We start from the raw sequence: 14,042 nt of genomic DNA on the forward strand, positions 1-14,042 counted from the left end.
TTAAATTTGAGTCGAGGAGTGAGCGTTTCAAACGGTCATATCAAATGACTTGATCCGACGGTCTACAGTTAACTCGTTCATTAATTTAGTATTTTTTCCTATTTTGTTCACCTAATTAAAATTTTTGATTAAAGTAGACAAATGATTATTGATTATAAGATATTGTTTTATTAAATATTTAAATTATTAAAAGTTATAAAATAGTTTTCTGATTATGGAGTATTACTTTGTTAATTCTTTTGATACTAAAAGTTACAATATAGTCACTTAATTATTTATTATGTTCTAAACTCGTTTTTTTCCATTAAAAAATTGGTGATTGTTTAAGCTGGACGTTAACATGATAACTGAAATATGATAGTCGTTTAAAATCCTAATATCATATTTTATCATATCACGATTAACATATTAACGTTCAACTCAAAATATCTCCCATTTATTTACGAAAAAAGTGTTTAGAACATAATGAACAAAAATACTACTAATCTAGATAAAAATAAAATTGGGTCTAACGCCCAATCCCTAATCTAGATAAAAAAAATTGTTAATCTTTTGTTAAAAATTATTAACCAATTTAAATTTTATTGATACTTGCAAAGTTAATAAAAGATTTAATCATTTTTTAAGGTTTGATTTACCTCAGTTATGTATATATATATATATTTATAATATAAAACAAAGATTCAATTAAGATCTGTTATATCCTTTTAAAATTGTTCCAATACAAAGTTTGGAAATGACTCAAATAACTTCTCTCTAATTGTAGACACTCGTTTTCTCCGGGTCAAAAAAAAAGTCAGCCGCCAATAACGACATTCCAGTCGGCCGTCGAGACTTCTTGAAGTCGCCATTGTCATCACTTACATCACCAGTAGGCAAAAATCAAGCCAAAGTAAAAAAAAATAAACGAATCTCGAATGATCTTGGATTTTCACCGAAACTACACATAACCATTATAAGAGATCGTTCGAACATGAAAATGGGAGAGATACGAACAGAGAGCAAGCATCCAAACAAGAGCAAAAAAAATATAAAAAATAGAGAGAAGAGAATGAGAGACTTACCACGACCGTCGGAGGCTTCAAACATCGCCGGAGAAGTCGAAACATTGAAGGTAAAAATTTAGATCTACGTCGATCTAGGGGTTTTTAGAAAGAAAGGTCGCCAGATTCGACTTTAGGGTGGTGAGAGTTTCAATTTGATGTATTTTTATATTTTTCGGCCACCGTTACCGACAGAATAGTGACCGACGGTGGCAGCGCACGGTGGCCGGCCGTTGGCCGGTTTCCCTCTAGTGAGGGATTTAGAGAGAAGTCAGAGCTTCTCTCTCTTAGAGAGAGAATCAAAAATGAAAAATGAGATATGAAGGAGGCATTTAGGCATGTTATGGGATATAAATACCCTCCCCAAAACTACGTTGTTTTGGGGAATGACCTCTGCGTAATTTTAAAAATGGGCAAACCTCGTCCACAGTTCCTGTAATTTGTAACTTTTACATTTTAGTCACTAAATTTAATTTTTCAGTATTTTAATTTGGATTTCAAATTTTATTATGTTTATATTTTAGTTCCTAATTTATGTTTTATTCAAATATAGCCTAGGCATTTATACATGTTTTATTTTGGTTACTAATATAATTTTATTTTCTTTTATGTTGGTATCTTAATTTTGAATTAATTTAATTTTAATTAATGATTTTGTGTGCTTGGTATTGTGTTTAATTATTGTGTGATTTTTAAACACTTTCTTCATTTTTAAAAATAAAATTATTATTGATATTATTTCTTTTTTATATATTTTTATTTCTTTTAAACATTAATATTTTCGTAATTATAGTTTATTTTAATATTTTTCTTAATTTTTATTTATTTCTCTTGTGACATTTTTTTTCATATTATTATTATTATTATCTTAAAAGTTTTTATTTTTAATTTAATCTTCTAAATTTTTTCTTTTTGTTTAGCATTCAATATTTTATTTTATTATCTAATATTTTGTTTATTTTTTCAGTAGTAATTTCAATCGATAAAAGATAAGTAATTCGAATTGAATTTTTAAATTTAAAGTTTCGCAATTAAGACAACTGACAAATTAAATGGTACCGAAAGGGCATTTCAAGGGTGTTAATCCTTTCTTGACTGTAACCGACTCCCGAACATGTTTTAATCGAATCTTTGTAATCGCAGACCAGTCTTTTGTCTTAAAAATGATTTTTCTTAAAATTGTTTTTAAAAGACGTTTTTAGGTATTTGACCTACCTAACTCAAAGGTCAATGACGACTCTTTTTCAATTCTATCCAACTTAATTTCAAAATCCCTAATTTTTCAAAATTAAAGTCGTGACCGTTTTTTTAAAATAACATTTTATTGTTCCGCTAAAAATTTGTTATGACAGCATGACGACTCCGCTAGGGACAGGTAAGTGAGTCAAGCTAAAATTAATTTTCAGTTGTCTTTTTAAGCGAAAATGGTAAGTTTAAATTTTAATTTATTTATTCAATTCTTATTGTTTATCTTTGATTATTTTTTTTCAAATAAATAGTTGTACTGACGTTTTTCAATGATTTCAGATTTTTGTAAAAGTTTTCATCTCTGGCTCTATACCCGAGCTCCGAACTCTTTTTAAGTGGGGGTGAAAGCGACACATTCATGAGAATTTATTCTCCATGCAGGCCTAGTAAGTAACCTTCAGGATTCATATACCTTATGTATTCGTGTGAATTTATTCACCGTGCGGGCATAAGGGAATGTATCATCTTGAGTTTAACTTAGTCCACATGAGATTGTAATGAGCTTAGGACTAAGGGTCTGACAAGCCCAAGGGGGCACCAGTAGGGAAAACTCGGGTACCCTTTTTAGAACCTAAACCGGGAGACTACAAGGAGTTAGAGCCCACCCTAAAACTTCATTTCAAACCCTAGGCTTCTTGAGTTATTTCTTGTTTTACTTTCTATTCAAAGCATGCGAACTAGAAAGATATGCGGTTAGGACTTGTTCAAAATTAACATGCGGGGTAGAAATCATGTCTGCGTAGGAACAATAAGCATGTGGGGTAGGAATTTTTTCATTATCATTTTGATTATTATCTATATCTCACTTAGCATGTGGGGTAGATATCATGTGGGGTAGGACTTTTTTCATTATCATTTTGATTATTATCTATATCTCACTAACTTTTTTCCCCTTTCATTTTTGTAATTTACATCATTTTATTTTTTTTTTATTTTTTTATCATTTACATCATTCAAAAGAGGTGTTGATCCATCAAAAACGTGTTCGTTAAACGTAAATAACTTGCATTAATGGACAAAGGGGTTATAATACAAGAGATGAAAAGCTCAGAGGTCCGGCTATGGTCAGAAAAGACTCAGAATGGACCGGGTTTACACCAAGCACATCAAAAGTCAACTTTTCCAAAACAGGTTGACAAAAGTTACAGGGGCAAGACGAGAAAAAGGTTACTGACCTGGGGAGTCCCTTCAAAGACAACGAGAACAAGATGGAAATGTGATAGCTGAAACTAGAGGCCATTGTTAACGAATTCAAGAAACAAGCAGATAAACTTTGGATAATTTCTATCGATGGAGGTTTCCAATGGTGTTTTTGTTAGGAACAGGCTCAGCAAGGATGAAAGCCAGAGATGCAGTCATTCGATACTTCTGGGAACAAGTACAAAAAGCAGCTCGTCACTTGTATGGTTTAGCCAGAGAAGTTGGAACGGTTCGATAGGGTATTCAACTGGTGACAGAAGAATGTGGAAGATGAATTAACCTGTTAGAAGTTGTTCGGGGTCTGAAGGAATATACCTTTAAAATGTTTTTGTCTATTAAGAAATAACACTTTTGCCCCCAATAAGGATTATTTATAATAACAGACATATTTTTGGATCAATCCCTCGAACATTTCATGCATTTTTGTATTCTGCATCTGCATTTCATTTTTAAGCATTTTCATGAACATGAAATTTCTTCATAAAGGATTCGATGAAATGGTCTTAATCATATGACACTACATGAAAGTAAGATTTTAACAATTAAAGAAAAAACTAAAATCAATACAGTGAGAGCCTAATTAGCTGATTGTAGTACTGAGCCTACCAAGATGATATGAGATAAGAGTCTCCATATCCTAAGGGGTAAGATGTTGAAGTTGTATGCAGTTACCACATAGGAAACTCCAGACATTCCTCTGAGAACTGTAAGGCACAAGATCCAAAACTTGATGGATTCAGGGGCATGGACAATCGAAGAAGGGGGCATTACATCGATCATTTGTACTTAGAGCATTGTTTTGTTTGAACACGTCTTTGATCTTTCATGTTTGTTTAATCTTTTAAACGATTGATTTATGCTAGCTTCTAGTGTAGAATAATTGAACAAATTTTAATCTTTAGTTCTTCGAATATCAAATGAATTAAGGATTCTCTTAATTCTTCAAGAATTATAGATTTTTGACATATGGCAAGATTAGACCTTTCTTATCATGTCTAAAACCCTTAAAATAAAATACCTTGATTCTTTACCCAAAATAACTCATGGTCATTACCAAAAGACCAGGTTTTGACATTATCACCCTTTGAAACTTTTGAACATTGTTTTTATATTTTAGATATACAAAGATTCATACCCATAGTTTTCTTTGAGTCAATTAAGTCACACCATTGTCTTTTTAGACTCAAAATTGACATTTTTATACCCTTAAAACCTAAGGCATTGAGTTGTTCATTTGAACATGAGCATTCTTCTAAGATACAACTTGGGGCATCTCGTAGGGAGTCTGAACACTGAGACATGTTGGGAGCAAGAAGCAGAAAGAAGAATTTGTTGAGTTAATCGATCGATGGAATCGACCAAGAGGGGGGTGAATTGGCAATTAAAATTTTGGTGGAAGTTTTTGCAGAAAATTAAAAGTAATTGCACAGTGATTTAGAGTGGTTCGACTTTCTCAACCAAAGTCTACGTCCACTACCTTAGCTATCCACACTAAGGATTTTCCAACAAATTCACTAATTTGTTCTTTCTTTTGAGGCCAAAGAGATAACCTTACAACTCCCTCAAGAATATACCCCAATTCTTGAGAACACTCTTTCTCAAAGAGAAGATTACAAATTCGCAAACTTAATGAAAAACCTCACAAGGCAAATGTGTTTGCTCAACTCCAGAACAAAGAAAAGAACACTCAAGAATGGATACAATTGAGTACAAATAGTGTTCTTGAAAGAAAAATGAATATTGAATGAAAATTAGGCTTGAAATGCTCAAACTTGAGAATTGATGATTTCTCTTTGATTCTCTCTTGATTCTTGTTGATTATAGTTTCTTGTTTTTTTTATCAATAGCTTATAAGCTTGTTTAAATACACCTTCAAATGATTATGAACGTTGGGGATGCTTAGTGGAGTCAAAAGAGCCGTTTAAGTGTGAAAACAATTATTTAAAGCAGTTGGGAGCGTCAGTGCATCAGTGTAAAATTCAAATATTTTGACCGTTGGACCCTTAGTGCATCGGTGCACTAAGAGTGCATCAAGTGCATTCGATGTTTCAAAATAGACAGAGTGCATCGATGCATGGTTGATGCATGGCTGGTGCATCGATGCATCAAATGCATTCGATGTTTTCATAAAATCCTCAGTGCATCGATGCATGGTATGTGCATCGATGCATGAAATGCATTCAATGTTCAATTTAATTCATGGTGCATCGATGCATGGATTGGTGCATCACTCTAAAAAATTGATTTTAGGCTTGATTTTGGTTCAAAATACTTTGTGAAAATTGTTTCAAAAATATATTAATTATAAAACACAATTTTACACATTTATTAAGGTTTGAAATTGATCTTGAAAGACTTGGAGTAATATTTTTGATATTCGATTAATTAAATCGAATATACTTAGAAAATCATTTGTAAAATCTTAAAATTCATTTAAACTTAATTTGTTATATCGAAACACAAAAATGTTTTCAACAATCTCCCCCTTTTTGATATAACAAAACATTTGTGTTATTTTAAGATTTTCTAAAATTTTGAAATCAATTTTGAAAAATTACTCCCCCTTACTACAACACTTCTCCCCTTTAACACTTTTACACTTCTCCCCCTTTTTTTAAATCAAAAAGACTTAAAATCGATTTAAACAAGGTTTTAAAAAGCATAGCCAATTGATTTTAAATATATATATAGCTTAAGCTGCTAAGATCACAATCAAAAAAGAGATTAGTCATTAGTTCCATAATCAATATTCATAAACAAATGTGAAATGTCATAATTGGTCATATATATCTAATGATGCAAAAATAAATTTAAGCTCATAATGAAAATTCAAACCAAATATATATAAATATTAAGTTCAAAAATCCATAAAATAACAAATAAGTTCAAAACATCCAACAACCATCAAATTTAAACATCCAGAGACATCAAAATCAATCCAAGTTTGAAAATCCAAGAAAACATAACAAGGAAACAAATTCACTCCATCGGAGGATCGGGAGGAGGAGGATAATGAGCTCGAACTTCAAGAGTGAGCGCGTCCATACGTTCACGCATCTCTCGCTGAAGCTCAGTAAGATGAGACTCCATGGAGGCAAACCTCAGATCAAACGACTCCAAGAAGGATCGAAAATATGGTGGCATTTGATCTTCTTGTCGTGTCGGTTCCGGTGCAGGTTCATCGTCTGGAACGTGATCGTCGATATATTGCATAAGTTGTTGAAACTCAAGATCATCGTCAGCAGTCCGTGCCGGAAGAGGAGGAAGAGCACAAGAAGAGCTAGGAGAAGCTCGTGAAGAGCTAGCTCCTGGGGTTTGCTTAGCGGGTCGAAATACCCAAAGACTGGTTTCCTCGTCTTGTTTCCAATCCGCTTTCTTCAAAGAAGTAAGATTGGTTTATTTTGGAGTGGGATAGGATTGTCGAGAGAGACGTCTAGACCGAGTTTGATAAAGAGGTTACTCAGAAGATATCCATAAATCAATGTTTCGACATGTTTTGAAGGAACAATGTTTATGATGTCCACTAGTTGACTAAAAATAATATGGGGCATATTTATTTTGATCTTATTTTTAATACAGTGCATCCACCATAAATCCCTAGCACGAAGAGTGGAGTACCTACCTCCGGATGGTCTAAACCACCAAGAGATCATCAAATGAAGAAAATGATCGTGATGAGATTGTAGAGTACTAACACTAGAATTTGGAACATAGGGATATTCCACATTTTCAGTCTCATTATATGACCCATCATCATCTAACCCACCATCATCGTGATGAGATTGTAGAGTACTAACACTAGAATTTGGAACATATGATCTAATGGCTATAGTCCCACATTGAGTTTCGTTTTGAATACATACCGTATTGGAATAGAAAATGCGGACTAACTGTTGATAAACGATAGGTTTGAGCTGAAACATTTTATCAAACATCTAAGATTTAAGAATCGGAAGGTATTCAAAGTCAATATCTATCATAGCTTGAAGAGAAGGAATACGCTCTTCCCGGATTCTATAAGATTGAAAAGAATTTCTGTACCTAGAGTACAATTCGTCTCTACGACGCTCATGCATGTTAAAACAAGATCCTAATAGAGATGTAGGTGGAGGAGGAACGAGATTAGGAGGTTGGTTTGAACGAGAATGACTCGATGAAGTTCTAGGGCATTTGGGATTAGACAAGGTTTAGGAATCGGAAAAAGGAATATAACCTGCAAATTGAAACACATTTATGCAATTTAATCAATCCCAAAACTCAATTGAGTCCTCAATAATTCAAGGTTCTCTAAATCAAATCCTAATGGGCAAGGTTTTGAAAACTATTTGAAAATAATTTTTGAAAAATCATAATATGTGTAGTTTTTATGAAAACAACATAATTAAATCAAAAACAATAAATTTAAAAATTAAATTCAAATTTTCAATTTTTTTATTTCAAAAATTCAAAAAATGCTTTGAAAATTTGAGTTTTTGATGAAATTGGTTGTAAAATCTAGTTTGTAATCATCAAACAATCAATGCCCGATAAAATGTTCATTCTAGAACTAATTAAAACTAGTCCTAAGATTAGATTATGATAAAATAGAGATTTTTAAGAAAAATACCTTGAAAATTTCAGATTTGAGAGGAATGAGATGTTGTGTTGCACGATTTAATGATAGTAGCAGGATAAGAAGTTGAAAAGCTCAAAGATTCCGATAATATTTCGTTGATTTTGAGCAAAAGGAGATTTTTGAATGAGAGAGGGACAAACGATGAGGTATTTTGAGGTTTAGACATTTAAAAGAATGAGAAAATAGAGTTTTAATACCTAAAACCCAACAGATGCATCGATGCATGGCCTTGTGCATCGATGCACATTCAAGGTGTACATCGGTGCACCTTCATGGTGTATCGATGCACATTTAAGGATGAATCGATGCACTGTTAGGTGTATCGATGCATGAAGCACAAAAATGTCAAAACTTTGTTTTAAACACTCAAAATGCTAAATTAATTGGCTCTAGTGGTATTGGCAACTCATATATTGAAAATTAATCATGTTCAATCAATGAAATTAATCCTTAAACTACTTTTGAACATAAAATTAATTTTCATCAAGCAACATAAACTCCCCCTAACTAATAGCAAAGAATGCAATCAAAAATTATTATTATAAGCATTTTTCATTTATACTTAAAAGTGATAAGATTATTTTAAACACTAAGTGAAAATAAGTCAGTTAAACCTAATTCTCTCCTAAGTGTCCAAAATCTTTCTTTGTCTAAAGGTTTTGTATAGATATCTGCAAATTGGTGCAAAGTATCAACAAATTCTAGAACTACATCTTCCTTAACGACATGGTCTCTAATGAAGTGATGTCTAATTTCAATATGCTTAGTTCAAGAGTGTTGGATGTGATTTTTAGTGAGACAAATAGCACTAGTATTGTCACACTTGATAGGAATGGTACCTACTTCAATTCCATAATCAAAAAGTTGTTGTTTCATCCATAAAACTTGTGTACAATAACTATTGGCTGAAATATATTCCGCTTCAGTGGTAGATAATGCAACACAATTTTATTTCTTTGAAAACCAAGAAATCAACATATTTCCAAGGAATTGGCAAGTACCAGAGGTGCTTTTCCTATCTAATTTGCATCCTCCATAGTCCGCATCAGAGAAAGCATGCAAGCTAAAGCTAGAGTCTCTAGAATACCAAAGTCCTAAACTAGGAGTGTCCTTAAGGTATCTAAAGATCCTCTTAACAGCTAGTAAATGTGATTCCTTAGGGCATGATTGAAATCTAGCACATAAGCAAACATTAAACATAATGTCCGGTCTACTAACAGTTAGATAAAGAAAAGAACCAATCATTGACCTATATAATTTAACATCCACACATTTACCTCATTCATCTATGTCAAGCTTTGTTGATGAGCTCATTGGAGTGTCATGCGGTTTCCCATTTTCCAGTCCAAACTTCTTGAGCATGTCTTTGACGTACTTAGCTTGATTGATGAAGATGCCATCTTTTCTTTGCTTGATTTGGAGTCCCAAGAAAAATGAGAGCTCCCCCATCATGCTCATCTCGAATTCACTTTGCATTAGCTTAGAAAATTCTTGGCAAAGAACATCATTAGTAGAACCAAATATTATATCATCAACATAAATTTGAACTACTAATAAATCTTTACCTTTATGCTTTAAAAACAATGTAGTGTCAACCTTCCCTTTTGAAAAACCTTTTTCAATTAAAAAGTTTGACAATCTTTCATATCAAGCTCTAGGAGCTTGTTTTAAACCATAAAGTGCTTTTGTCAATTTAAGAACATGATTTGGAAATTTTAAATCTTCAAAACCTGGAGGTTGTTCCACATACACTTCTTCCTTTATAAAACCATTTAAAAATGCACTTTTAACATCCATTTGATATAATTTAAATTCATGAAAACATGCAAATTCTAATAACATTCTAATTGCTTTCATCATAGCTAAGGGAGCGTATGTTTCATCATAATCGATGCCCTCTTCTTGAGTATACCCTTGAGCAACAAGTCTAGCCTTGTTTCTCACTATATTACCACTTTTATCAAGCTTATTCCTAAACACCCATCTAGTACCTACAATAGATTTATTACTAGGCCTTTCAACTAATGTCCATACTTTACTTCTCTCAAATTGATTTAACTCTTCTTGTATAGCCATAATCCAATGTTCATCTTTTAATGCTTCTTTAATATTCTTAGGCTCTATGCATGAGATAAATGCAACATAATTACAAATATTTCTAAGAGAAGATCGAGTTGTTACCCTTTTGGATAGATCATTTATAATCTCACCATCCTTGACATAGTTGTACTCTCTTGGGTAAAATACTTTCCTTTCTTTAATGGTTGGATTCTCGAGAGGATCTTGAGTTTCCTCATCTTTTGTTTCTTCCTTTGATGATGGTTCTCCAACGTCATGTTCAACTTCATTTATATTTATAATACCTACATCATCATTCAAACAATAATCCTTCCTCAGAAGGGGATTATCATCGAAAACAACATGTATAGACTCTTCTACAACTAAAGTTCTTTTATTAAATACTAGATAAGCTTTAGAATTTAAGGAATAACCCAGAAAAATTCCTTCATCACTTTTAGTGTCAAATTTGCCAAGATTGTCTTTACCGTTGTTTAAAATAAAACATTTACATCCAAAAGGATGAAAATAGCTAATGTTAGGCTTTTTATTTTTCAAAATTTCATATGGAGTTTTCTTTAAGATTGGCCTAATCATTACTCGATTTACAACATAACAAGTGGTATTCGTGGCTTCCGCCCAAAAATATTTTGGCAAATTGTTTTCACAAAGCATGGTTATAGCCATTTCTTCTAAAGTTCGATTTTTCCTCTCAAAAACTCCATTTTGTTGAGGGGTTCTAGGTGCTGAAAAATTATGGCTAATACCATTAGAATTAAAAAAATCAGTAAATCCAAGATTTTCAAATTCAGTTCCATGATCACTCCTAACACTAGTTATAGAGTAACCTTTTTCGTTTGGATTACTTTTGAAAACGTGATGAATTTTTCTAATGCTTCATATTTAGTACTTAAGAATAGAACCCAAGTATATCTAGAATAGTCATCTACCAAGACAAATGTATATTGTTTTCCACCCAAGCTAGTAGTCCTAGTTGGCCCAAAAAGATCTATATGGATCAATTGCAATACTCTACTAGTTGATACATCCTTAATGGATTTAAAACAAATTCGCTTTTGTTTTCCTTTAGCACAAGCATCACAGATTTTATCATTATCAAATTTAAGCTTAGGCAACCCTCGAACTAAATTTCCTTGAATTAGCCGTTGCAAAACACTCATACTAGCATGTCCTAGTCTCCTATGCCATAACCAACTATCATGCTCATCCTTAGCAACTAGGCATAAATTAGTCATATCAATAGAGTCTAAATGCACCATGTATATGTTTCCTATTCTATGACCATCAGGCATAATCTGATTAGATGCAATGTCAATAACTTTACAACCATTAGTTTCAAACATGACATTGAATCCTTTATCACATAATTGACTAATACTTAATAGATTGTGCTTTAATCCATTCACATATAAAATATTTTTAATTTGTATGGAAGAGGTATTACCTATGGTACCTATACATTTGATGTGACCTTTTAAATTATCACCAAAAGTCACTTCTCCTCCATTTTTGGTGTTAAGCTCTATGAACCGGTTTTTGTCCCTGGTCATGTGTCTTGAGCATCCATTATCAAGGTACCATGAGTTTGAATTTGTTTCTCATGCCTTGTAGCAATGCTCCTTTTCTTACAAACATAGATTAATTTCTAATTTTTGGTACCCAAATTCTTTTGGATCCATATTCATTAGTTTCCAAAATCCTAGTCCCCTTAGGTATCCATTTGTGTAGGATATCCTTATCTTTAGTAGTAATGAGCTCTTTAGAAACCCATATACTTCTAACGATTTTTCGATTAGAGGTTCTTTGGGGACCTCTATGATTGTAGCTTTTAAAACTTTTTCTAACAAAGTTAGATTTTGAATTTTCTCCATTTTCAAAACATTTTGTTCCAACTTTATCAAAAGAAGTTTTAAGATCATTAATTTTCTTTTGATGATCATTATTGACCTTTGAAAGTAAATTTTGCAAATCCAAAATTTTCTTTTCAAACTCTTCTAGTTTGATTTGCAAATCTTTGATTTTACTTTCAAGATCGTTGTTGGTTTTGGATATGAGTTTATTTTCATTTTTCAATTCTGAAACATCATTTTTATATTTTAAAAACAATTTCTCATAATCCGAAGCCAACCCATTATATTCCTCTAATAGCTCATCATAAGATAAATCATCAAACTCAGATGAATTAGAGGTTACCTTAGAATCTTCCCCGAATGCCATTAAGTACAAGTTTGCTACTTCTTCTTCCTCTTCATCGGAACCTTCTTCATCGCTCCATGTAGCCACATAAGCCTTGTGCTTATTCTTTGATTGACAGTTTGTTGAGTTGATCGATCGACGGGATTGGCCAAGAGGGGGGTGAATTGGTAATTGAAAAATCTGGTAGAAGCTTTTGCAGAAAATTGAAAAGATTTGCACAAACTTGATGTTTGATGCTTTCTCTCTTGTTTCTCTATGATTTATTCTTTCTTGTTATTGATCAATGGCTTCAGAACTTGTTTAAATACACCTTCAAATGATTCTGAACGTTGGGGATGCTTAGTGGAGTCAATAGAGCCGTTTAAGTGTGAAAACAATTAATAAATTCAGTTGGGAGCGTCAGTGCATCGATGCATACCCATGGTGCATCGGTGCATCAGTGTAAAATTCAAATATTTTGACCGTTGGACCCTTAGTGCATCGGTGCACTAAGAGTGCATCGATGCATCAAGTGCATTCGATGTTTCAAAATAGCCAGAGTGCATCGATGCATGGCTGGTGCATCAAATGCATTCGATGTTCAATTTAATTCATGGTGCATCGATGCATGGATTGGTGCATCGGTGCATCACTCTCAAAAATTGATTTTAGGCTTGATTTTGGTTCAAAATACTTTGTGAAATTGTTTCAAAAATATATTAAGTATAAAACACAATTTTACACATTTAGTAAGGTTTGAATTTGAACTTGAAAGACTTGGAGTAATAATTTGATATTCGATTAATTAAATCGAATATACTTAGAAAATCATTTGTAAAATCTTAAAATTCATTTAATCTTAATTTGTTATATCGAAACACAAAAATGTTTTCAACAATCTCCCCCTTTTTGATATAACAAAACATTTGTATTATTTTAAGATTTTCTAAAAATTTGAAATCAATTTTGAAAAATTACTCCCCCTTACTATATCACTTCTCCCTTTTAACACTTAATATTTTCCCCCTTTTTATTAAATCAAAAAGATTTAAAAACTGATTTAAACAAGGTTTTGAAAAAAGCCAATTGATTATAAGTAAATACAGCTTAAGCTGCTAAGATCACAATCAAAAGAGAGATTAGCCATTAGTTCTATAATCAATATTCATAATCAAATGTGAAATGGCGTAATTGGTCATATATGTCTAATGATGCAGAAATAAGAAAATTCAATCAAACCAAATATATATATATATATATTAAGTTCAAAATTCAATCATCCAAACCATAACAAATTCAAACATTTAACAATTCAAAAACAAACAATCCAGAAACATCAAAATAATCCAAGATTGAAATACTAAAAAAGCATGGAGAAAAGGTCTAATCCATCGGAGGATCGGGAGGAGGAGGATAATGAGCTCGAACTTCAAGAGTGAGCGCGTCCATACATTCACACATCTCCCGCTGAAACTCAGTAATCTGAGACTCCATGGAAGAAACCTCATATCAAACGACTCCAAGAAATATCAAAAATATTGTGGCATTTGATCTTCATGTCATGCTGGTTCCGGTGCAGGCTCATCGTCCGGTACGTGATCGTCGATATCTTGCATAAGCTGTTGAAACTCAGGATCATCGTCAGCAGACGGTGCCGGAGGAGGAGCACGAGAAGAGCTAGG

Source organism: Hibiscus syriacus, unplaced genomic scaffold (assembly GCF_006381635.1).
Source record: "Hibiscus syriacus cultivar Baekdansim isolate YM2019G1 unplaced genomic scaffold, ASM638163v2 tig00110122_pilon, whole genome shotgun sequence".
Classification (NCBI taxonomy): domain Eukaryota; kingdom Viridiplantae; phylum Streptophyta; class Magnoliopsida; order Malvales; family Malvaceae; genus Hibiscus; species Hibiscus syriacus.